The 27,096-nt window shown below is 41.1% G+C and overlaps 1 long non-coding RNA gene across 2 annotated transcripts; it reads right to left on the reverse strand.

Moving 5' to 3' along the window:
• Window positions 1–14,593: 14,593 nt before the first annotated feature.
• Window positions 14,594–26,323, reverse strand: LOC311113147. 2 transcript variants are annotated; one of them, XR_014610967.1, is made up of 3 exons: window positions 26,257–26,323; window positions 22,304–22,398; window positions 14,594–15,832 (listed from the first exon to the last, which is right to left on the reverse strand). It is a non-coding gene; the product is annotated as an uncharacterized lncRNA (long non-coding RNA). The 2 variants fall into 2 exon arrangements; XR_014610968.1 differs by lacking the exon at window positions 26,257–26,323 and adding an exon at window positions 22,990–23,112.
• Between the last annotated feature and the right edge of the window lie 773 nt (window positions 26,324–27,096).

Raw genomic sequence — 27,096 nt, forward strand, 5'->3', positions numbered from 1 at the left:
TAGAAGAAGAAAAAAGTGAAATTGATGCTCAGATATACTGTAGTATAAAAAGAGGGAATTTCTTTATTTCATACAGATTTAGACTAACTGTAAAAGATAGAACATTGTGTGAAAATTGACTGTTGGGAACCAAACATTGCAGGTTCAAAACATGTTCAGATTGTCAACATATGAAGTGTAAATCATAATTAATAAATGCTGTACAAATGTCCTATGATGAAGTTAAAATGCCTTGTGTCTCTATATCACCTACAATACAGTCCTCAAATGTTCATTTTAATCTGGAAACAATTATAAAAGTTATTTATTCTAATCTGCTTTAATTTGCATGCTGAGAATTTAAAATGCAAATACCACATTTTCTAAATATTCTTGAAATGTTCTGAGGACCTCCAAGACAAGGTAAAAGTGCCTTCAGAAAGTATTCACACCCCTTGACTGTTTCCACATTTTGATATGGTCCAGCCTGCGTTTAAAACGTATTAAATGGAGATTTGTGTCACTCACTACACACAATACCAAATAATGTCAATTATGTTTTCAGAAATGTTTGCAAATTAATTCAAAATAAGAAGCTGAAATATCTTGCGTCAATAAGTATTCAATCCCTTGAATTGATTCTAACATGTATTGGCTCAGGGGGTTGACTACTCATCTAATGAAAATACAGTGGCTTGCGAAAGTATTCACCCCCCACCCCTTGGCATTTTTCCTATTTTGTTGCCTTACAACCTGGAATTAAAATGGATTTTGGGGGGGGGTTGTATCATTTGATTTACATTTACATTTACATTTAAGTCATTTAGCAAACGCTCTTATCCAGAGCGACTTACAAATTGGTGCATTCAACTTAGGATAGCCAGTGGGACAACCACCACTGGGGGAGGGGGGGTGTAGAATGATTACTGTTAGACTATTCCAGGTATTCCTTAAAGAGGTGGGATTTCAAGTGTCTCCGGAAGGTGGTCAGTGACTCCGCTGTCCTGGCGTCTTGGGGGAGCTTGTTCCACCATTGGGGTGCCAGAGCAGCGAATAGCTTTGACTGGGCTGAGCGGGAACTGTGCTTCCGTAGAGGTAGGAGGGCTAGCAGGCCAGAGGTGGATGAACGTAGTGCCCTCGTATGGGTGTAGGGTCTGATCAGAGCCTGAAGGTAAGGTGCCGTTCCCCTCACAGCTCCGTAGGCAAGGACCATGGTTTTGTAGTAGATGCGAGCTTCAACTGGAAGCCAGTGGAGTGTGCGGAGGAGCGGGGTGACATGAGAGAACTTGGGAAGGTTGAACACCAGACGGGCTGCAGCGTTCTGGATAAGTTGTAGGAGTTTAATGGCACAGGCAGGGAGCCCAGCCAACAGCGAGTTGCAGTAATCCATACGGGAGATGACAAGTGCCTGGATTAGGACCTGTTACACAACATGCCTACCACTTTCAAGATGCAAAATTATTTTGCTTGTGAAACAAACAAGAAATAAGACCAAAAAACAGAAAACTTGAGCGTGCATAACTATTCACCCCCCCAAAGTCAATACTTTGTAGAGCCACCTTGTGCAGCAATTTCAGCTGCAAGTCTCTTGGGGTATGTCTTTATAAGCTTGGCATATCTAGCCACTGGGATTTTTGCCCATTCTTCAAGGCAAAACTGCTCCAGCTCCTTCAAGTTGGATGGGTTCCGCTGGTGTACAGCAGTCTTTAAGTCATACCACAGATTCTCAATTGGATTGAGGTCTGGGCTTTGACTAGGCCATTCCAAGACATTTAAATGTTTCCCCTTAAACCACTTGAGTGTTGCTTTAGCAGTATGCTTAGGGTCATTGTGTCACGAGAATTTCTATCTCAATGTTCAAACTGAACTCTTTTATTACTCAATCTGTATCCCAGAGGTTGTACATCTCTAGTTAAAATAAACAGACAGAGTTTCCCAGCTTACAATGATCAGTCCTTTATTCAGAGAGCGCTCTGCTCTCCAGTGCAGAGCGAATCTATTTATACACACACACAGAAATAAGTTCTCAGTCTGGGTTACACCTTGCTCAGAAAGTCTGTAACTTTCCACTACACCCATACATGGTTATTCTGTTTTACAATATATTGTAAGCCTCTCTCTTCCCCTCCCTGGGTGGAAACATCTGGTTTCAAAACCTATTTCCTGTTCTTTGGTTCGATGTCGCACCCTGCTGGCATAACTGCACAATAACACATTTCACACAGTACTACTTATGATTCTAACACATTTCACACAATACTACAGTTTTAAGGGTGGAATACTTTAGTCATAATCTTTAAACATTCAAATTCTTCTATCACATTGTCCTGCTGGAAGGTGAACCTCCATCCCAGTCTCAAATCTCTTGAAGACTGAAACAGGTTTCCCTCAAGAATTTCCCTGTATTTAGCACCATCCATCATTCCTTCAATTGACCAGTTTCCCAGTCCCTGCCGATGAAAAACATCCCCACAGCATGATGCTGCCACCACCATGCTTCACTGTGGGGATGGTGTTCTCTGGGTGATGAGAGGTGTTGGGTTTGCGCCAGACATAGCGTTTTCCTTGATGGCCAAAAAGCTCAATTTTAGTCTCATCTGACCAGAGTACCTTCTTCCATATGTTTGGGGAGTCTCCCACATGCCTTTTGGCGAACACCAAACGTGTTTGCTTATTTTTTTCTTTAAGCAATGGCTTTTTTCTGGCCACTCTTCCGTAAAGCCCAGCTCTGTTAAAGTGGTCCTGTGGACAGATACTCCAATCTCCGCTGTGGAGCATTGCAGCTCCTTCAGGGTTATCTTTGGTCTCTTTGTTGCCTCTCTGATTAATGCCCTCCTTGCCTGGTCCGTGAGTTTTGGTGGGCGGCCCTCTCTTGGCAGGTTTGTTGTGGTGCTATATTCTTTCCATTTTTTAATAATGGATTTAATGGTGCTCCGTGGGATGTTCAAAGTTTCAGATAATTTTGTATAACCCAACCCTGATCTGTACTTCTCCACAACTTTGTCCCTGACCTGTTTGGAGAGCTCCTTGGTCTTCATGGTGCCGCTTGCTTGGTGGTGCCCCTTGCTTAGTGGTGTTGCAGACTCTGGGCCCTTTCATAACAGGTGTATATGTACTGAGATCATGTGACAGATCATGTGACACTTAGATTGCACACAGGTGGACTTTATTTAACTAATTATGTGACATCTGAAGGTAATTGGTTGCACCAGATCTTATTTAGGGTCTTAAAAGCAAAGGGGGTGAATACTTATGCACGCACCACTTTTCGTTTTTTATTTTTTTGAATTCTTTGAAATACGTATTTTTATTTATTTATTTATTTCACCAATTTGGACTATTTTGTGTATGTCCATTACATGAAATCCAAATAAAAATAAATTTAAATTACAGGTTGTAATGCAACAAAATAGGAAAAATGCCAAGGGGGCTGAATACTTTTACAAATGTTAGATTTCTTCTTCCACTTCAACATTACAGAGTATTCTGTGTAGATCGTTGACAAAAAAATTACAATTAAATCCATGTGAATCCCATTTTGTAACACAACAAAATGTGGAAAAAGTCAAGGCGTGTGAATACTTTCTGAAGGCTGTATGTGTTCAAGAGAACGTTCCAGAGTAGAGAGACCCACAGTAGCATCTATAAAGGAGTACTGACAGTGTCTGCTGTGGCAGGTGGGAAAGTGTAAGTTCCCTGAAAAAGATCTAATCTCTCAATGTTCTAATATCTCCATGTTCTAATCTCTCAATGTTAAACAATTATTAGTAGGTTGATTGGTAAACTTAATGTGGCTCATTTCACGGTGTTTTCAGAGTCCCACAATATGAGCTACGACACTAATATGTTATAAAATTATTCACAGTTGTATTCTGTGGGTTTCACTGAGTGGACTGATACTCCATTTAATTGATCCACAATCCATAGGTTATACTGTAAAGTGAAATATAAGTATGTCCCAAATGCAATTCTGAAGTCTAATCCATCCACAGTGAGATTTGAAAAAGCGTAGAATCATATGGTGCAAAATGCATCATAGGGGGATGATTTCTGTATTTTGAAAGTTAAATATCTTGAAAACTTTAGTGCTGACAAGCAAAACATTTAGGGACAATGGACTAATGAAACAAATAGCAAAATAATGTAATTGATAACAAAAAATCTTTAAAAAGTTAACGTTTTTTCAAAATGTCATGCCCAATTGCTAAAGTAATTCAAGAACGACCCTATTGGAAACTCTTTGAATCTGTTGGAAACTTTATGAAACTCATGAAACTTATGAAACGTAATTAATACTTAATTGTAAATGTTCAGAAACCCTGAAGAAGGCCAAAATCTGAAACGTTGGTTCTATTTTTAACAATAATGAAGCTTTTTTATTCGTTTCCATCCTCCTCCAAGTTGCTGAATCTGCTCTTCACTTACATTTGTTTCTTACCTCCTAACCATATTTTAACTTATATATTATCATTCTTTTTTATAGTATTATCCAATATTATCAACAATCAAACACTATATTCAAATATAAAATAAACATACCTGTATTGAGAATGCTCTATTGCAGGGTTCTTCAATTCCGGTCCTGGAGGGCCGAAACACCTCTGTTTTTCATCCTCTCCTTCTAATCAGGGGCTAATTCAGACCTGGGACACCAGGTGAGTGCAATTAACTACCAGGTAGAAATAAAAAACAGAAGTGTTTCGGCCCTCCAGGACCGGAATTGAAGAACCCTGCTCTATTGTCTCCCGTTGAATCCCTCGCTCCCCTCCTCCGTCTCAGCGCGTGTGATGGATCTTCGTCTTCTCAATCTCTTTTTCTCTCTCTCTCTGTCTGGTCAACATGCAAACCTGGGTCATGTTCATTAGGGCACACAACATAATTTTTTTGCAACTTCTTCATGTTTGTTATTGGATAAGATCAGGTAGTCACTCACTCCCTACTTCAATCTGTTTTCTTCAGTTTGGTGCCTTATAAACACAACCCTGTATTAGCCAAACATGGTTAGCTTAAGGTGAGGTGTATTTGGTTAGCAGTGGGCCATAGCCCACCACCCTGTGTGTGTGTGTGTGTGTGTGTGTGTGTGTGTGTGTGTGTGTGTGTGTGTGTGTGTGTGTGTGTGTGTGTGTGTGTGTGTGGTGTTGTTTCCCGGGGGGATTTGGTTAGCAGTCATCCATAGAACCTCGTCCTCTCCCTGAGGTGTCAATAGTTACACAACTTCAACATTTTCTGTCCCTGTCTGTCTCATCATCACTGACTGTGTGAATCTGTTGGAAACTGTTTGAATCTGTTGGAAACTGTTTGAATCTGTTGGAAACTGTTTGAATCTGTTGGAAACTGTTTGAATCTGTTGGGTCATTCTTGAATTGTGGTAGTAAATACTGTCCCTTGACTTTGGCACCATGTAACATGACTAATAATACAATTCCTGTTTTATTTAACTGTTATTTAATAACAACATATATGTAAGTCCTTTATACTGCAAACCATCTATTTCTATGCATTGTGGAAACTGCTGGGGACTAGCAAAGCGGTTTGTCCCATTGGTGATGTGCAGAGATGTAGTGATATGTTTCTGGGATTTAGAGATATCTATTTATTATTTTGAATGCTAGAAAGTGAACAAAAGTATGTATTATATTGTATCGATAAAAAAACAACATAGAAGGCTATTAAAATGCCTATTTCTCCTCAGTTTTACTCATTGGTGTTACTGTCTTAAAAATCACTGATTACAAATATATATAAGTGGTAAATGGTAAAGTGGTTATCCCACTGGCTATAAGGTGAATGCACCAATTTGTAAGTCGCTCTGGATAAGAGCGTCTGCTAAATGACGTAAATGTAAAAATGTAAATGTAAGTACCTTGAGCATTCTCTCAAGTGGCAACTGTTATCGGGGGAGGGGTCTATATGAAAGTATACGCTCTTTTAGTCATGTCATACATTTGAGGATTCTATTGATAATTTGTTGTGTCTAAAGCCAGTGTCATTTGGTGTTAATCTAATTAATCGAAGGGAAATAACTTTGTGAGCAAAATTATTAATCATGTCACTTTGGTAAATAATTGTTTTAACATTGATGACATTGATGACTTCTTTACCTATAATGTCTCAATGGTGTTACCATCATTCATGTTACTTCTCCTACTGGTGGCACAATGTTATCAAAATGGTAAAAAAATATTTAATGTCATTAAGCTATGATTTTAGTTGATTTAGAATGGGGGGGGGGGGGGGGGGGGGGGATTTCTAAATGCCTAATTGCCACCGTAACTCAAGAATAAACCTTTTGGAAACTGTGAGTCTGTTAGAAACTGTGAATATGATGTAAACTGTGTGTTGGAAATTAACTACTTCATTGTATACAGTTGAAGTCGGAAGTTTATATGCACTTAGGTTGGAGTCATTAAAACTCGTTTTTCAACAACTCCACAAATGTCTTGTTAACAAACGATAGTTTTGGCAAGTCGGTTAGGACATCTACTTTGTGCATGACACAAGTAATTTTTCCAACAATTGTTTACAGACAGATTATTTCACTTACAATTCACTGTATCACAATTCCAGTGGGTCAGAAGTTTACATACACTAAGTTGACTGTGCCTTTAAACAGCTTGGAAAATTACAGAAAATGATGTCATGGCTTTAGAAGCTTCTGATAGGCTAATTGACATCATTTGAGTCAATTGGAGGTGTACCTGTGGATGTATTTCGAGGCCTACCTTCAAACTCAGTGCCTCTTTGCTTGACATCATGGGAAAATCAAAAGATATCAGCCAAGACCTCAGAAAAAACATTGTAGACCTCCACAAGTCTGGTTCATCCTTGGGAGCAATTTCCAAATGCCTGAAGGTACCATGTTCATCTGTACAAACAATAGTACACAAGTATAAACACCATGGAACCACGCAGCCGTCATACCGCTCAGGAAGAAGACGCGTTCTGTCTCCTAGAGTTGAACGTACTTTGGTGCGAAAAGTGCAAATCAATCCCAGAATAACAGCAAATGACCTTGTGAAGATGCTGGAGGAAACAGGTACAAAAGTATCTATATCTGTCACGATCGTCGTAATGAGCGGACCAAGGCGCAGCGTGATATGCGTACATATTTTAATAGTACTTAGCAACACGATAAAACAACAAAACAAAACGTGAAGTCCTCGGTCATAAAACACAAACCTAAACGGAACAAGATCCCACAATAAACTGTGCCAAACAGGCTGCCTAAGTATGGACCCCAATCAGAGACAACGAGCAACAGCTGCCTCTGATTGGGAACCACCCTGGCCAAACATAGATCTAAACGATCTAGAATAAACACATAGAACAACTAAACAAAGAAACTAACACCCTGGCTCAACATAAAAGAGTCCCCAGAGCCAGGGCGTGACAATATCCACAGTAAAACGAGTCCTATATCGGCTACCCAAAACTTTTGACCCAAGTTAAACAATTTAAAGGCAATGCTACCAAATACTAATTGAGTGTATGTAAACTTCTGACCCACTGGGAATGTGATGAAAGAAATAAAAGCTTAAATAAATCATTCTCTCTACTATTATTCTGACATTTCTCATTCTTAAAATAAAGTGGTGATCCTAACTGACCTAAGACAGCAACATTTTACTAGGATTAAAAGTCAGGAATTGTGAAAAACTGAGTTTAAATGTATTTGGCTAAGGTATATGTAAACTTCCGACTTCAACTATATGTCATGGAAAGAGCATATTGTATACTCAGTGTATGTCAACTATCCTTTCTTTCTTTCTTCTATAAATGAAATGTGTTGAAAATCCCCCAAATCATGTTGTTGTTTTTTGTCCTGGTTTCGTGAGGAATCACCCCAAAGCAGTATCATAATCTTGCTTTCCATTTCTCTCTCTTTCTTTCTCTTTGTCTTTCTCTCTCTCACTCTATCGCTCTCTATCCCCCAACCCCCAACCCTGCGCTCTCTCTCAATCGCCTCGCTTTCTCTCTCGCTCTTTCTCTCTCGCTCTCTCTCTCTCTCCCTCCCTCTTTCAGATGGGCTGGATTCCAGCAGGAGAGACTCACACCTTCCAGTGTAATGAGATGGAGGGTCGCTACGTCGTTGTGGTCATCCCTGGACAGGGAAAAACTCTCACTCTGTGTGAGGTGGAAGTATTAGGCACTGCTAAGCTTTCACTGACTTCGACAGAAAGTACTCCATTCAGAGTTTATTAATTAATTAATTCATTTATTTATTTATTTGTAATTAATGTTGTTTGTTCTTCTACATTTATGCATTTATGTATTCATTAGTTCATTTATTAATGTATTCATTCACGTATTCATTTAACGTGGTTTGTTCTTCGCAGGTCCCTGTTCTTCCTCCTCCTGTCTTCTAGAGTACAATTTTGTGACTAACAAACCCAGCTGGACTGAAGCACAGAGCTACTGCAGAGAGAGGTACACTGACCTGGCCACCGTAGACAACATGGAGGACATAGAGAGGGTCATAGAGTTAGTGGAAGATACCAAGGACCCTATCTGGATAGGACTCTATGATGATGGTAACAGCTGGAGGTGGTCTCTGGAAGAGTTCTATGGAGAGGGAGCGGCTGAGTTCTGGACAACATAACAACAACATGTCAACCCAACATTGTGTTTGCATCATTGATGATGGAGAAAGGAGAGATGAAGCATGATCTGATTAAATGTTCTTTGTTTGCTATGACGTTACGGTAAGACTTTCCTGTAGCCCTTATTTATACATTCATAAAGCCTTTATAACAGCTACATAAGACATTATAACATCAGTCATAGGCAGTCATAAATATTTAAAGTAACAGTAGCCACCACTAACAAATTAATTATATATTTTCTATGGTATTTTCAGGTAAGAATAACAGCCATGTTTTCATTTAGAGTAAGAAGAACTGGTCTGAAGCTCAGAGTTACTGCAGTGAGTCCCACACAGACCTGGCCAGTGTAAGGAACCAGACTGGAGATACAGAAGATGGTGTCTGAGGGTAGTACAGTGTGGATCGGCCTGTTCAGAGACTCCTGGTGGTCTTCACAACCCACTAATGATAACAACGATCAGCGCTGTGTTTACATTCAAGAGAGGAAATGGAATGATTGGAGATGCCCGGCCCGGCCAAACATTTTCAGACTAAATGTGTTTTTAGTCATTTGAATTGTATAATGTACAATTATTTAATGTTTAAAACAATGGCATTACTTCAAAGACTGTCCTTTTAAATAAATGTTTTGTCTACAGTCTGTCCTCATCTTGGTTCATTGTCTCCACAGCCATACAGTGTGACTCCGCCTCCTCATACAGTGAAAACACCAACAGATGTCAGCCAAAGTAAAGTAAATTACATACTCAACCTTTAAAGCAAAAAAACATGTCCACAATGTAGCATTGACATGATCAATAATAGTAATTAATTCATTTTTATTCACATTCTCTCCACAGTACAAGAGTGTGACTATGAAAACACAAGTCAGGCAAGGTAAACAAAACTACAGACTCCACCTTTAATGCCAAAAATGAGTCCAGAGTCCATTCACGTATTCCAAATGACCCATTCTATATTTTAATCCACACTGGTAGCATTGTCATGATCAAATTAGTCAACTGTGTATTGATACAGTACCAGTCAAAAGTTTGGACACACCTACTCATTCAAGTTTTTTTTTTTTTTTTTTTACTATTTTCTACATTGTAGAATAATAGTGAAGACATCAAAATTATGAAATAACACATATGGAATCACGTAGTAACCAAAAAAGTGTTAAACAAATCAAAATATATTTTATATTTGAGATTCTTCAAAGTAGCCACCCTTTGCCTTGATGACAGCTTTGCACACTCTTGTCATTCTCTCAACCAGCTTCATTATTACAACTGCAGTGGACCCAAGAGTTGAGCCATCATGCCAACTCCTTCACTCATGGTCAAGCCAAACATATTTGGCTTGACAGTGACAACAATGGAGTTGGCAAGAACACAAACAGATCTGGAACCAGGCTAACCAATATGTCCTCTTTATTACAACTGTAGTGGACCCAGAGTCCTGGGGAACCCCTCAGAGATGAGAACAATAACAGTCAGGATGATTATCATAAATTAGTCTGCTGAGCTCCAATGAGTGTTTTATCTTGTGTGGTGATGAGAGGAACAGTGTTTTATCTTGTGTGGTGATGAGAGGGACAGTGTTTTATCTTGTGTGGTGATGAGAGGGACAGTGTTTTATCTTGTGTGGTGATTAGAGGGACAGTGTTATTATCTTGTGTGGTGATGAGAGGAACAGTGTTTTATCTTGTGTGGTGATGAGAGGGACAGTGTTTTATCTTGTGTGGTGATGAGAGGAACCGTGTTTTATCTTGTGTGGTGATGAGAGGGACAGTGTTTTATCTTGGGTAGTGATGAGAGGAACAGTGTTTTATCTTGTGTGGTGATGAGAGGGACAGTGTTTTATCTTGTGTGGTGATGAGAGGGACAGTGTTTTATCTTGTGTGGTGATGAGAGGGACAGTGTTTTATCTTGTGTGGTGATTAGAGGGACAGTGTTATTATCTTGTGTGGTGATGAGAGGGACAGTGTTTTATCTTGTGTGGTGATTAGAGGGACAGTGTTTTATCTTGTGTGGTGATGAGAGGGACAGTGTTTTATCTTGTGTGGTGATGAGAGGGACAGTGTTTTATCTTGTGTGGTGATGAGAGGGACAGTGTTTTATCTTGTGTGGTGATGAGAGGGACAGTGTTTTATCTTGTGTGGTGATGAGAGGAATTGTGTTTTGTCAACCTGATCTGATGTGTCTTGTAGCCCCCAGGAGAAAGAGAGCTGTGGTGAGGATGAAGATCCACGGTTGTGCTGATATGACAGATCATACCGTCCATCAACAAGTCTTAGAACAGGTAATGGATAAAGAGAGAGAAAAAGTGTGTGTGCATGAGAGAGAAAGAGCGAGGGAGGGAGGGAGAGAGGGCGGGAGGAAGACCTAATCCATTCTTGTTATTTTCAGAGCTGCAAGCAGAGATGAGGAAACAGGGGTTGTCTGATTTCCAAATCCACTGGAGGAGTCTGGATGGACAGATCTTTCACCAGGAGGAAGAGGAGGGAATGGACAGATCTTTCACCAGGAGGAAGAGGAGGGAATTAACAGATCTTTCACCAGGAGGAAGAGGAGGGAATGGACAGATCGTTCACCAGGAGGAAGAGGAGGGAATGAACAGATTGTTCACCATGAGGAAGAGGGAATGGTCAGAAACAAAGGAAAAGGTAAATACCCAGCTGCCCAGTAATGCTGCTCTCTATTTTCTATAGGCAGTAATGTTTATCCTATCAGTGAACTTTCTCATTGTTCAGATGAATCAAGTGTGTTAGTGGCTGGGCAGGAACAAAAACCTGCACCACGCTGTAAGCTCTCCATGACCAGGTGTCATTAACCACGGCTGGTCAATATATTCAAGACCCCCAAAAAAGTTTGCTGTAGTTAATTGCATCATTGTTTATTATTATTATTATTATGACTGGTAATGTTTGTACTGATTTAAATACTTCTTGATATTTTCCAACAAAAACCTGCGCCACGCTGTATGCTCTCCATGACCAGGTGTCATTGACCACTGCTGTACACTATGCTCCATCTCTGAGTGTTGTTCCTGTGATTCAGCTGTAGGGGGCTGTGCGTTCATGTTTTAGTGTCTGTCATGTTTCATCACCAGGTGACTATGGAGCAGGAGGAGAGTGAGCCTCCTTGGAGGCCTGGTACAGAGCTCTGGACTGGGAATGTGACCCTGGACCAGAGCTCTGGACTGGGAATGTGACCATGGACCAGAGCTATAGAATTCTTACATTTACATATTAAAGACAAAAATGTTTGCAATTGTCGTGTATTAGGATTATGCCTTTGTTAAATGTTTTAAGTGGAACCAGAGAGGACGTTAATTTTAGTATCAAGAGGGAATGTTTTAGTGTAACGCCACATACAACAGACAGGAAGTGTGTTGTAGACAGGGGAGACTGGTGATTGGCCAGAAGAGGGAGCACCCCTCTTCTGCATTGTTTATAAGTAGGGGCTAAACGAAGAAGAAGTCAGAGCGGCCATTCTGAGGCGTCGCTCTCCGGATGTCATGACATCTGTCACTTATGCTGTAACCGTGTGATATTAATAAAAGCCTCTAAAACACGGTGCAGCCTAAGCGGACTCCTTGTTGACAGCAATAGCCACGAACAACAGACACTACACAATGGTTAAACATGATAGGTTTTTATTACTTTATATGATTAATAGCCATCAATGGCCCGAATTTGCGCTGTCCATGCTTTCATAGTTGCAAAGATGCAAAGATATGCCCACTTTTCAACTGTGGCGCAGTGGTCTAAGGCACTGCATCACAGTGCTAGCTGTGCCACTAGAGATCCTGGTTCGAATCCAGGCTCTGTCGTAGCCGGTCGCGACTGGGAGACCCATGGGGCGGTGCACAATTGGGGTTGGGTTGGGTTGGGTAGGGTAGGGTTGGGTAGGGTTGGGTTGGGTAGGGTTGGGTTGGGTTGGGTTGGGTTGGGTAGGGAATGGCTGGCAGGGATGTAGCTTAGTTGGTAGAGTATGGTGTTTGCAACACCAGGGTTGTGGGTTCGATTCCCACGGGGGGGCAGTATGAAAAATGTGAAAAATAATGTATGCACTCACTAACTGTAAGTCGCTCTGGATAAGAGTGTCTGCTAAATGACTAAAATGTAAAATGTTATAGGTCCTGAACAAGGACACAATATGGTGGGGAAAACTACATTTTTGTTTACATGTTCATGAGGAAAATATATAATGTAAAGTTGATATAATCAAGACCAAAACACTTTTTGCTGTTGTTAATTACATCATTTATATTATTATTATGACTGGGAATGTTTGTACTGATTAAAAACTTCATGATATGTTCCAAATCATTTCATAAAATATGTAACTGATAAACAATAGTTGAACGAATTATGGTAAATGTTGTATTGAACATTAGTGTCAAGGGCTGATGTGGATGTGGTGTTGGAGTCAGGCGCAGGACACAGAAGCTTAGTCCGCCGGGTGTATGGTGGCCAGGTAGAGTTCCACCTGAAGGAGGAACCCCTGACACCCGGCTGCGGTGCCATCATACGCCCTCGGGAGCGAGAGCCGAATCCCACTGGATTCCGGAGCTGGTCTGGTGGGGCTGGCCGATGGTGGTGGTAATGTAGGAGGAGGTGTGGGCACGCCTCCCCTTTCCCATCGGCGCAGGGTGTTCATTACCTCCTGCATGGCGGAGCCGAGTTGCTGTATCCTGGCGTCCTGGCAGCTGACCCGATCCTCCAGCGACTCGGTCGCCGCCGCTGCTCCTGCTGACTCCATAGTATGGTGTGTTGTTCTGTCAAGGGCTGATGTGGATGTGGTGTTGGAGTCAGGTGCAGGACACAGAAGCTTAGTCCAACCGACTTTACTTGTCAAAACACGACAATACAAAATAACGGGCCTCAACACAACGGAGGCGAGCGATTACGCATACTGTGCGTAAATACACAAAATACAAGAGATTACGCATACAGTGCGTCAATACACTAAATACACGAGAGCAAATACACATCACCAACGGACAGGCGGACAACAACACACAACTACAAACAAAACCAAAGGAAACTTATAGGTGACATAATCAATACGTGATATGGAACAGGTGCACTAATCAGACAAAACCAAACAAACATAGATAACATCAAACGGTAGCAGCTAGTACTCCGGGGACGACGAACGCCGAAGCCTGCCCGAACAAGGAGGAGGAGCAGCCTCGGCGGAATTCGTGACAATTAGAATGTGTTTACAATATTTAAAAAACTAACTGAAGAGCAACATCACCATTTTCCAAAGTGTGAATAGGATAGCTGTTTTTGATACAAAGCGACAAGTCATTAGCCTTCCAAGGAGGATCACAAACAAGTACATCTGCTATTTAGTTCCAACTAGTCTCTACATATATATTTACATTTTGTTCATTTAGCAGACGCTCTGATCCAGAGTGACTTATAGTCAGTGCGTTCAACTAAGGTGGGTAAGACAACCACATATTACAGTCATTGCAAGTAAAAATGTATTCAATAAAGCAGCTATCAGCAAAGCCCAGTGCAAGTGAGAAAACACAAGTGTTAGGCCGGGATTAAATCCGACTGCGCGTTCACGGAGATCCCATTCACGGTAACCGCTGCATATGCCGACTCGATCAGAAATTGCCTTCCGAAGCTGCATTGTCGACAACCTGCAGTCGGATTTAATCCTGGCCTTAGAGCAACAACAACAAAAAACTATAACAGTGAGTTTTTATTTAATTTCAATATTTACAGTTTTTTTTTACGTATTTTACACAGGTATCATCCATTTCCAATTCTCCAAATCTCCCCCTTATCCCTCCCAAACTCACCCTACAAATCACTCTTCAGCTGTCTCTACTGGTGTGAGAAGTTTTTATTACTTTATTATTATTATTATTATTATTATTATTATTATTATTATTATTATTATATTATTATTATTATTATTATTATTATTATTATTATTATTATTATTATTATTATATTATTATTATTATTATTATTATTATTTATTATTATTATTACTTCATATCAGTGGAGGCTGGAGGACAGGCTCATTGTAATGGCCGGAATGGAATTAATGGAATGGTACCAAACACATCAAACATATGGAAACCACATGCTTGACTCTGTTCCATTAATACCATCCCAGCCATTACAATGAGCCCATCCTCCTATAGCTCCTCCCACCAGCCTCCACTCCTTCATATGATTATTAGCCCTCAAATAGCCCTCGGTACTGGGCTTTATCTCAATGTATCTTTTCTTGATTCCTCATATCACATCACCCTCCTGTATTGGAGGTCCCACTACATGCTCCATTTCTGAAAAATCTAATGCGAGATCCAAGGACCTCTGAGTTGAGATTTGCCCACTAGGATGCTCCCTGTCCATGCAGACAAACCAACACAGGACAGAGTCAGTTATGGTTCTCAGGCACGGCAGGTAGTGGACAACATAAATAAACCCCTCAGTCAAAGCAGGTTTGTGGTAATATATTATCCAGTAGAGGAACTCGGGAACATAGAGTATCACTAAAGTAAACATGGCCACTGCTAATACCTTCAAACTCTGACAGTTATCTTTGGTGGGGTTCAATGTTGGGAAGGGTTTGAGAGCTTTCACACATGCTGCAACAGCTGTGCCCAAAGCAACCAATCCAAAGAAAATATTAAAACCATAGAAAATATCATAGCGAATATCAAACACATGTGCCAAAACTGCAAATAAAGTGTAGGTTAACCACAGAGACCATATCTCGAAAAAAAAATTCATGAGAGAAACCACTGGACTGACAACTTGTGCACTGACAACTTGTGGACTGACAACTTGTGGACTGACAACTTGTGGATGTCTCAGAGAGATGATCTTGTTCAGAGCAACCAGCAGGTGAAAGAACAGACCGTTGAATCTTGTCACTGAGAACAGTACGTATACTGTAGTGCACCACCAACTAGCATGCCAACAGGGAACCCCGGTTAGCACCGTTTCCAGAAGGAAAGGTGAAGCGATCAGCTGCAGAGTGTCAGCGAGGAGGAGGGACACGAAAGATAATGAGACCTGTTTTTTGTCCCAGCGCTTACGATAGAAGGACCAGATAATCCAACCAAGGGCAGGGAGGATTGGGAAAATACCAAGGAGAAGAAGCACTGCCACTACAATATAATCTGATTCAGGGCGATAATGGTCATCGTCAGAATACAGGAGATCATCGGCCGTGTCATTTTCCATGGTGGTGTTTGGTCACTGTTGTTTCTTTAACTCCCGTCTCCTAGGTGACAAGAAAAAGAGAAAAGAGGATGTTTAAATATTCATCAGGGCTTGGGAAACCTTTTTATTGATGCCATATAAGTAGCCTGTGTTATTTTTCTAAATCTAAAATAGTTTTAAATTGTAAATGTAAAGCTACTAGACTGAGAATACATTTAGATACTACCTGATACGTTTTCAAAATGCTACATATGGCAACATCATTTGTTTGAAATATACTGTATAACGTGAGATTTAAAAGTAATAGAAAAGTAATTGATATGTCACTTGATTTTACATTTTACCCAAATCTTCATACACTGCACTGCAAGTGGGGGTTTATAAATTCAAACGCTTATTATCAAGTAGCCTAAGCATAAAAATGTGAGATCATCAATCATAAACAGTGAATGGGAGTAATGTGTTTGTAGCATTAAAATAACAATTGTCCCATTTGTTAGTTTAATTTGAAGTCTTTTAGAAAATGTATATTATTCTATTTTTTTCATGTTATCTTATTTTTGAATTGTACTTCGATTACTGCCCGTGTCCGAATACCCATACTTGCATCCTAAATAGTGGTCTGTTTAAGTATGCAAGAAAAAAAGGTTTAATAGTATGAGACATTTCGAAAATGGAGTATACTTTTGGGGGCGGTTTCCAGGACACAGATTAAGCCTAGTCCTGGACTAAAACGCAAGCTCAATAGAGACTCTCAAGAGGAAGAGGAGGATGAAGAGCATGAGGAAAGCAGAGGTTGGATTTGAATCTGAGGAAGATGGTGATAAAAATGGAGATGGGGTGTCAAAGAAGATTGGTGTCAAGTGCAAACAGAGTGAGCCGTGCACCAGACCAAGTTCTGGAGGGGAAATGGAAGCGAATGAGGGCAAGTTAAGTTAGGTGGAAGGTGTGGTGAAGAGCTTGGAACCCGGACTTGGCATCGTTGGACATGATAAAGAAGAATCTGGTCCAGTAGGAGTGACATTTTTGGAGAAAGTGGACCTTTGCCTTTTGGTGGATCCATTTGTGGTTTCAGGGTGGGTGGGAAAGGAGTTGGGTGCAGTTGAATCAGTGAAGGTAACCCATAGTGGGCTTGTGATATTTGTTTGTGTTTCTTCTGACCAGAGGGAGCAGGTGCTCTGTGTCACGCATCTTGGGTCAAGATCAGTTTTTTGCTTTGCTCTAAGGAACAGGACACTATTGAAAGGAGTGATTTCTGGGGTAGAGTTAAGTTTGGAGGTGGAGCAATTTAAGTTGAAGATTCCTGGTGTTTGTGACGCCCACCGTTTGGTGTGACGCAGACCCGGTGGTGAGCGTGGTGAAACAGAGGAGTCACTGTCAGTCCTTTTGAGTTTTGACTCAGAGTCTCTACCTGACAAACTCATGTTAGAATATATCAGTTATCCTGTTAGAGCTTTTGTAGAGGAAGAAGGGTCAAGGGTGAGGGATCCTGAGAGGATTCCAGTGAGTACTAGATTTGTCCCAGCACAGAGGGATAAGCCAACAAGTGATTTATGCTTCAGTAAGGTTGGCTTCTTAGCGTTCATAGCAATGGTTATCAACTGTACCGCAGAAATGGAATGTAAATCACAGAAAATATATGTTGTGGTGGGAGCTGCAGAGAAGTATTTGGGGGTACGAGATTTGACTTCAGAAGAGTTACAGGGTGTGTTGAGGGGTGGTGTCCCGTCCTCCCAGGCGGTTGGCATGGTGCAGGAGCAGATCGGGTTAAAGTAGTGGAATGGGGCAGTGGGTTTTTAATGAGTCTAGGTGGTAGCTGCAGAGAAGTACCTGGGTGTACTAGATTACTGCAGAAGAGTTATAAGATATTTTGAGATTTTAAAAAAGAATAAACAATAGTGGTATATAGGCATGGGGTTGGTTGGTGCTGCAATTGTACATGTTTTGCCCCTTTTTAATTTTGTATTACATATGTAACATGATTGAACACACACTACCGCACAGTAGGTGGCGTCATGCACAAACAAAATGTGCGAACGCCATGATACAAAAGAAGAAGAAGAAGAAGAAGAAGAAGAAGAAGAAGAAGAAGAAGAAGAAGAAGAAGAAGAAGAGCAGGAAACAACGCAATCGCGCATGACACATTCTCAGCATGGGAAAATAAAATGTTTTATAGTATGTGCATTTTTGAAAATCAAGTATGGTTTAAATGCCAGGATGTTATACTCATTTCGGCTCTTCATCTAGTTGAATTCGATGCACACTTTTCCACAATGCATTTTAAGAGGTGGGCTGCGAGTGATAGGCCCTAGTTCTCTTCAAGTAGCAAACAACCAAACTAGGCTACTTAATTGGAAAGATGCTGAATAGCGAAGCTTCTGCGGTTGTGTTCAAATGTAGGCTAAGTAGTTTTTGCTCTCCTTAAAATGATCATAAAATGATAGTAGGCTACATCTTTGAAAACAGAAGTCTTATTTTTATTGTTTAAAGTGGATTTCTGTTTTCTCATTGAAAAGTGTTTCTTGTTCTATTAACCTTCGTCAGAGGTTTTAAACTAAATACTAAACCATCTTTTGATTTCTGAATCTGTCGGCACCCGGGACTCTGGATGTGTCTACGTTATTGATGTCATGTTAATCAGGCCTTTTCATTTGAACATATGGATTGTTTTAGTTTTGTAGGCTAGGCTACTTATTTCATTATTAAATGTATGGATCAAGCCTTAGCAGTCATTCTGATCTCGTTCCCAATGATCAGTGGTTTAGTTTATTATGTTGCTGTCCATCAGTTCTGAATTTGTGATGCACCCGACTATCCACGTTTTTCTGTGCAATAGCCAACATTTGAAAAGTTTTGGTGCGTGTACTAGGCTATTTGATTTAATGTATATACACTGCTCAAAAAAATAAAGGGAACACTTAAACAACACAATGTAACTCCAAGTCAATCACACTTCTGTGAAATCAAACTGTCCACTTAGGAAGCAACACTGATTGACAATACATGTCACATGCTGTTGTGCAAATGGAATAGACAACAGGTGGAAATTATAGGCAATTAGCAAGACACCCCCAATAAAGAAGTGGTTCTGCAGGTGGTGACCACAGACCACTTCTCAGTTCCTATGCTTCCTGGCTGATGTTTTGGTCACTTTTGAATGCTGGCGGTGCTTTCACTCTAGTGGTAGCATGAGATGGAGTCTACAACCCACACAAGTGGCTCAGGAAGTGCAGCTCATCCAGGATGGCACATCAATGCGAGCTGTGGCAAGAAGGTTTGCTGTGTCTGTCAGCGTAGTGTCCAGAGCATGGAGGCGCTACCAGGAGACAGGCCAGTACATCAGGAGACGTGGAGGAGGCCGTAGGAAGGCAACAACCCAGCAGCAGGACCGCTACCTCCGCCTTTGTGCAAGGAGAAGCAGGAGGAGCACTGCCAGAGCCCTGCAAAATGACCTCCAGCAGGCCACAAATGTGCATGTGTCTGCTCAAACGGTCAGAACCAGACTCCATGAGGGTGGTATGAGGGCCCGACGTCCACAGGTGGGGGTTGTGCTTACAGCCCAACACCGTGCAGGACGTTTGGCATTTGCCAGAGAACACCAAGATTGGCAAATTCGCCACTGGCGCCCTGTGCTCTTCACAGATGAAAGCAGGTTGACACTGAGCACATGTGACAGACGTGACAGAGTCTGGAGACGCCGTGGAGAACGTTCTGCTGCCTGCAACATCCTCCAGCATGACCGGTTTGGCGGTGGGTCAGTCATGGTGTGGGGTGGCATTTCTTTGGGGGGCCGCACAGCCCTCCATGTGCTCGCCAGAGGTAGCCTGACTGCCATTAGGTACCGAGATGAGATCCTCAGACCCTTTGTGAGACCATATGCTGGAGCGGTTGGCCCTGGGTTCCTCCTAATGCAAGACAATGCTAGACCTCATGTGGCTGGAGTGTGTCAGCAGTTCCTGCAAGAGGAAGGCATTGATGCTATGGACTGGCCCGCCCGTTCCCCAGACCTGAATCCAATTGAGCACATCTGGGACATCATGTCTCGCTCCATCCACCAACAGACTGTCCAGGAGTTGGCGGATGCTTTAGTCCAGATCTGGGAGGAGATCCCTCAGGAGACCATCCGCCACCTCTTCAGGAGCATGCCCAGGCATTGTAGGGAGGTCATACAGGCACGTGGAGGCCACACACACTACTGAGCCTCATTTTGACTTGTTTTAAGGACATTACATCAAAGTTGGATCAGCCTGTAGTGTGGTTTTCCACTTTAATTTTGAGGGTGACTCCAAATCCAGACCTCCATGGGTTGATAAATTTGATTTCCATTGATAATATTTGTGTGATTTTGTTGTCAGCACATTCAACTATGTAAAGAAAAAAGTATTTAATAAGATTATTTCATTCATTCAGATCTAGGATGTGTTTTTTAAGTGTTCCCTTTATTTTTTTGAGCAGTGTATGTTACAGCACTTTGGTTTCACTAATAAATACGTTGAAATGGAACCAAATTATCTGGTTTTGTCTTAAGTCCTTTTTAAATACGATAGATGGGCTACATGGGATACGCTATAGGTCGAACGTGATAGTCTGCCCATAACCAGTAGACCTATAACTCCATTTCTATTCTATTCAGAGTTTAGAGAGGTTCATGGAATTGTTAATTAGCTATTGTCAGCCTGCAATGCATGTCTGTTGAATGAGAAAAAAATCACTTGGCCCTGCCCCACCTACTCAGCTAGTCAGGAGCCCCTACTGCGTTGCAGCCATGGCATACTGCATACTTCTTACTAAAAGGTATGTGCTAAATAGTATGCAGTTTAAATATGTAGTACGCTAGAATGGGTATTCGGACACAGACACTTTTTTGTAAATTTCACTAACGTTCATGTTATATGATTTTGTTCATGATTGACAGTGAAAATTAAAGAAAAAAATGTCTGCTTTATACGTGTTTTGTTTGTTTGCTATTTGCAGTGTTGTAGTCAAGTCACTAAACCTTGTGTCCGAGTCGAGTCCCAAGTCCCCTGTACTTGAGTCCCATGCCGAGTCACGAGTCCCTATGGCTGAAGTCCGAGTCACCAATCGTTTTTAGTTTCCACCAGATGGCAGTATACCACCACTCCCTCATGAAAAACCCCAACTCATTTACTATTTATCACTACCTCACAATTTCTAGTCAATACCTGTGTTTCACTATTTATTTACTACATACATGCATGGTAAGTCAGGCTCTCAGCTACCGCCTACTGATATTTGTGTAGGTTTTTATTGCAGAGTGGAAACTAAAGGGAGAATTGTCAGAACCTGCCCACTGGGCACACACTGGTTGAATCAACGTTGAAATGACATTGAATTGATGGCTGTCCCCAGTGTGTGGCAATGGGATGCAGGGGGGAAAGTGGGAGGAGGGTAGAACAAAAATAATCAACTTTTCTATACTTAAGGGGAGAGAGAGAGAAGCTAGAGTGTTGTTTTACTTTTAAACCTAATACTAGTATTGTTTTCAATTTCGTAAAGCGGTTTGTGTTTCTTAACCAGGCAAAGCTAAATAGTAGGCTGGTGACTGGTGGTTACGGAGAAGCAAGAGAGTCGCTTGTGCGATGTGTAGCCTATGATCGGAGAAGGATCCGGAGCAGAGCCTGCCTGCCTGTCTCCTCACAATCATTGTTTTCTGCGTGTGCAGGGTTTGGCGCTTCCCATTGCTTCATAACAGAACCCTTGCTGCTGTGATGCACACCTAGTGCTGCTAATATTCTGCTTATCATAGTAGCCTATCCAGTCCACGCCCAAATACAAGTCACGAGAAGGCGAGTCCGAGTCACCAATGGTCGAGAAAGCGAGTCCAAGTCCGAGTCACCAATGCTTGAGTCCAAGTCGAGTCACAAGTCATGAAAATCGGGACTGGAGACGGACTTGACAACACTGGCTATTTGTAAGATTAAAATACAAAATGTCCCATTTGTGAGTTTAATTTTCAATTCCATAAAAAGTATTTTGCAAACAAAAATTCCAGATTGTATCTTATTTTTAGATTGAATACATTACATTTTCATTGATTTACATTATTAGAAGTATTACAAAGTGTAACATTTACTTTTAACCCGTCTGTCTGCATATTTGAAGACATGGCATATGAGGGTGCAGTGAGATTACCCAATGGGTTGGACGATACTTTTTTCGTCAATCATCTTGAAAAAACATATACTTAAAAACTGGAAATCAACCAATCCTGCATCAATAACACAATGGAAAGGCCAAATGCTTTATTATCTAAATGTTGAAAGAGCATGGGCGATGGAGAGAAACAAAATGGTGCAGTTTGAGGCCATGTGGTGGAGAGTGATGCGACACTGGAGATGGGAGTGTGAGAAGGTGGGTCTGGCCAGGCGTGATGTTTTGGCCAGGCGTGATGTTTTGGCCAGGGGTGAGGTTTTGGCCAGGGTTGATGTTTGTCTGTATGTTGTCGATGGTATGTGATGGTATGGGTGTTTTGTATTGTATTGTATAAAACGTTTTTTGTTTTTAGGCCTACCTTAATTCTTCAGCTTTTTGCAGTCAACAGTCGAGTGTAGTCTCTCACCCAGTGTATGGAAAGCTGAAGATACCAAAAAGGGTCTGGCTTTTTATCTGCACAAATGAATTATTTGTAACAGTGTCACATACAAGAAATGGGGATCTGGAACTTTCACTTTCACTTAGAAGTCATCAGCTCTTCTCCCTCAGTGTAATATAAATATTTCTTAAAGGCCATGTTTCACTTTAACCCCCCCAAAAAACAATAAGGAGTAGTGCATATACAGTATGTATCAATCTGATATGGCACTTTTTTTTCTAACAGACATTGAAAGTTGGAGATATCATCGATTATATACCATCTGTGTGCAGTGTGGTCTTAAGTGTGGGGATACTGAAATAAAGTGAATTCTTCAAAGCATCCTAAGCAAATCAAATCAAAGCACCTCATCTATCACGTAATTTACCAACAGGAACATTTCAGTAGGCAGGACAATAGGCAGGTCTCCACATTACATGGCACAAATGTCAAACTCTATGTGTCTGTACATTAAGGACTATCGTTTTCCAACTGGAAACATTTTTAAATAGCTCTTTCAAATAAATTGTTTGTGTGTTTTTAAAGAAAAAGTAACAGAAGAGAAATGGGGAGATTGAGTGAGGGAGGGAAAGAAAGAGGGAGATGTGGTGAGGTACTTTTCTAACCTCACAGGCACTGAGAATGGCGCAGTGGTCTAAGGCACTGCATCGCAGTGCTAACTGTGCCACTAGAGATCCTGGTTCGAATCCAGGCTCTGTCGCAGCCGGCCGCGACCGGGAGACTCATGGGCGGCGCACAATTGGCCCAGCGTCGTCCAGGGTAGGGGAGGGAATGGCCGGCAGGGATGTAGCTCAGTTGATAGAGCATGGCGTTTGCAACGCCAGGGTTGTGGGTTCGATTCCCACGGGGGACGAGTATAAAAATAAATAAATAATAATAATAAATAAACATGTATTCACTAACTGTAAGTTGCTCTGGATAAGAGCGTCTGCTAAATGACTAAAATGTAAAAATGAGACAGACAAGCAGACAGACAGACATACAGACTGCATTGTCACAAAGGTATGTGCTATCTGGGATGCTTGGACCTCCCTACCCCCCATTGAAGCTGACATTTAAAATGGTTAAGGTAGGGTAGGGATTTAGGTTAGGGAAGTCCCAAGGATCCCAGATAGCACTGACCTTGCCATAGAAAAAGTTTCTCAGACAATTCAGGTAAGTCCAAATCTGACTTGTTATAGTTTGGATATCAATAGAATGTAAATAAATGAAAATTGAATGTATTCATTATTATTTTTTATTTTTTTAATAAGATCAAATGTGGAGGGAAAAAAATTAACAATGTAATTTTTTGCTAAATACTTGTTGAGATATTTGGTATTTTAATATTACAACTGGCAAACAAACAAAACACATATAAAAGAGAAAAAATATCGAAGGTTTCTGTTAAGAGTGTTGTGAAAACACTTTTTCGGGTTTCATTGCCACATCAAAACACACAAACTGTGTTTTTCATACAACCAATGGTTTAGAAATGCAAATGGTTTATAGCCTAAATATTGATTGATGATAATTCCCTATGGAAAATATTTTTTTGTGGAATTCCACCTTTACTTCTTCAATGCTTTAGACAAATTATAATCCGGAGGGGTAGTAAAATGGAATTGTACCCGCTCAACCATACAGCCACACTGAGTACGTAGTATGAGTACATAGTATGCCGTTTAAATACTGTATGTAGTAGTACGCTACAATGGGTATTCGGACACGGTCACTTTTTTGTATATTTTACTAAACCCGGGTGGACACACGACTTTCAAAATCCTAACATCTCTGAGCCTCTCACAATAAACAACTGTCTTTCCTATCGTTTTTTTGTGTTGCCAACGTATTGGCACAGACGGGGGTCACACACTTCAAGATTCTTCACTTGTTCGTGAGTATTGTCGATACCACGCTGTCTCGCGAAAACAATGATGTGATTAGATTTAATTTAGCTACGAGTTGTGGCTCAAAGCCGCCTAATAAACGTTCAGTCAGACATTCACGCTTGCCATACAGAGTTGAAATATCTAGCCAACATTTTGAAGTGAATAACATTGGTTGTGAACTTCAGAGCTGTAACAATTTGACACTTTGGCTTTGGTTAAAGGCAAGTACGAACGCATACTAGTAGTAATCATCGCTCCTGCTCTAGTCTACACATTCTGGATGATGCGAAACATCATCATCTCACTGGTTTCTTCTCTGGCGAGCTCTCATTGGCTATTGCTGATCACCGTTCTCAAAACCTGTCATTGCACATCTCACACTACAAGAGCATTGCAGATTTTGTGCGGATAAAATCAAACCTGTTTGAATATATCGGGACGTCTGGGACTGCTCAAAGACGAGATCGGTAGCCCTCAGATTGCATCTTTGACCCGCTCACATTAAATGAGCCTTGGCGACGGCCGCGAGCACTGAGTAGGCAATGACATGGGGATTTTGTCTCAGATCTGGTACCTCTTATGGCATGAACAATATTTGTCACTTTTTGCAATGTTAAAATTCGATCAAAGCCCCTCCCCCCTCCCAGCACGGGCCTTCTATTCTAAGAGTTGATTCGGGTTGGGTCGGCCCGGATTTATAGTTTGCGTAACATTGTAACCTATGTTTGAGACCAATGTGTGGCCATGGCTGTGAGTGAGTAGCACTTCTCTCTCCTTCTCTCTGCTCTGATAGACATGAGCCTGCAACTCTCATCTCTCTAGCGTTGCACTTCATCATTTATTTCCTTATAGAATCTATTGGGGATTTATTATTCTCCTAAATTGATGGGATGACTAACTTAGAAAGAATGCAGTCTTGACTGGGCTAATGTAGGCTGTGACACCTGGCAAGGCTGTGATTGATGTGAAGAGCTATTTTAGGGGTTAAAATAAGATAAGGATTGTGTCTTCAAATGCTAGACTATAATAGTTATTTGTGATCTGTGAACCTTCCTTTGACATAGGAATGATGTCTAAGGGAGCTGGCTCTTCTCACTATGATAGGTTGTTATGATAATCTTGTGCCTGGCTGAAGTGTGTAACAAATGACGCCGAAGAGATGAGACCAACCCCTGAACTAACGGATTGGCTGAGAAAGTTTAAACCACGGTCAAGCCTCTACTCTAATTGGCCAGCAGAGAAGTGGGAAATTCCCTCTGTCAGAGTATTTGGGTATTGTTTCTGGAACAATGTGTTAGTTGTCTGGGGTGTTCTGCGAGACATCTCAGAGAGCCCGTATATACGAAACATCATATTTACCATTGAAGGTTTTTGCATTAATTAAAATAACTAGTATACCTTAGAAGTCGTGTTGACCTCTTTTGTTCCTGATACCAGATTTGAATTAACGCGACTTTGACAAATCATAGCTGCGCGAAGGGTTCTGGAGGAACTTCAGCACCCCTGATACATTGAATTGTTTTCTGCGTGTGCAGGGTGTGGCGCTTCACATTGCTAGATAACAAAACCCTCGCTGCTGTGATGCGCGCACCAAGTCCTGCTAATATTATGCTTATCACAGTAGCCTATCCAGTCCAAGCGCAAATACAAGTCACGAAAAGGCGAGTCCGAGTCAACAATGGTCGAGAAAGCGAGTCCAAGTCTGAGTCACCAATGCTTCAGTCCAAGCCCACTCTCAAATCATGAAAATCGGGACTGGAGTCGGACTCGAGAACACTGGCTATTTGTAAGATTAAAATACAACATGTCCCATTTGTGAGTTAAATGTTCAATTCCCTAAAAAATTTTTTGGGATTTAATACGTTACATTTTAATTTATTTACATTCTATTGATATCAAAACTATAACGAGTAATCACCCAAGCAACATGATTGTATTAACACGATGTTACATAATAATGCAGAAATTGCCTTGAAATGGAGTTTGGTGTTTTAGGCCTACCTTAATTCTTCAACATTTTGCAGTCGACAGTTGAGTAGTCTCAAGAAATCGGGAGCTACACTTTTACTTTCACTTTCACTTAGACGTCATCACGCGCTTCTCTGGTCATGGCTAGAAGGGATCCAGCTTTTGCCAAATTAACGTGAGATTTGACTTTTCGTGGCAAGTTAGGAGAATTTATGCAGCAGGTTTTGATAAATAACAAAGCAGGTTATGAGAATTAGGTTAAGGTTAGGAAAAGGATTAGGGTTAGCTAAAATGCTAAACATTTCAACTTTTGACGTTCATTTGACAAAAACTACATCCCTTCTAGCTATGATCCTCAGTGCACGATAAATATCTCTTAAAGGCACAGTGTGTGCTCAAGTGTGTGCCATACTGAAACGAAGTCAATTCTTGATTTAAAGTGTAAATAAAAAGTACCAATAGTCAGGTTGAAAACCACTTTGGGTGCTTCAGAGTACTTCATTTCTGTTTTTAAACACATTCTGTCTATTAAAACACCTACATTGATTTTACATTAAAACACCCTCCAAACACCAGATCTCAGCTTAGGTGCACTACTTTATGGTTTCACTACACAATCATGGTGTTTTGAGACTTTCTATTTTTACATTGTAGTCTCAACCACAACCCGAACCCTAAACCTAGCCATAACACTAGCTTCATGTCCACATCCCGTCTCAACCCTAAGCCTAGCCATAACCCTGTGTCCCCGAGTGGCGCAGCAGTCTAAGGCATCTCAGTGCTAGGCTTCAATTCCAGGCTGTATTACAACCGGCCGTGATTGGGAGTCCCATAGGGCAGCGCACAATTGGCCCAGCGTCGTCCGGGTTTGGC

Source organism: Coregonus lavaretus (assembly GCF_964263955.1).
Source record: "Coregonus lavaretus genome assembly, chromosome: 39".
Taxonomy (NCBI): domain Eukaryota; kingdom Metazoa; phylum Chordata; class Actinopteri; order Salmoniformes; family Salmonidae; genus Coregonus; species Coregonus lavaretus.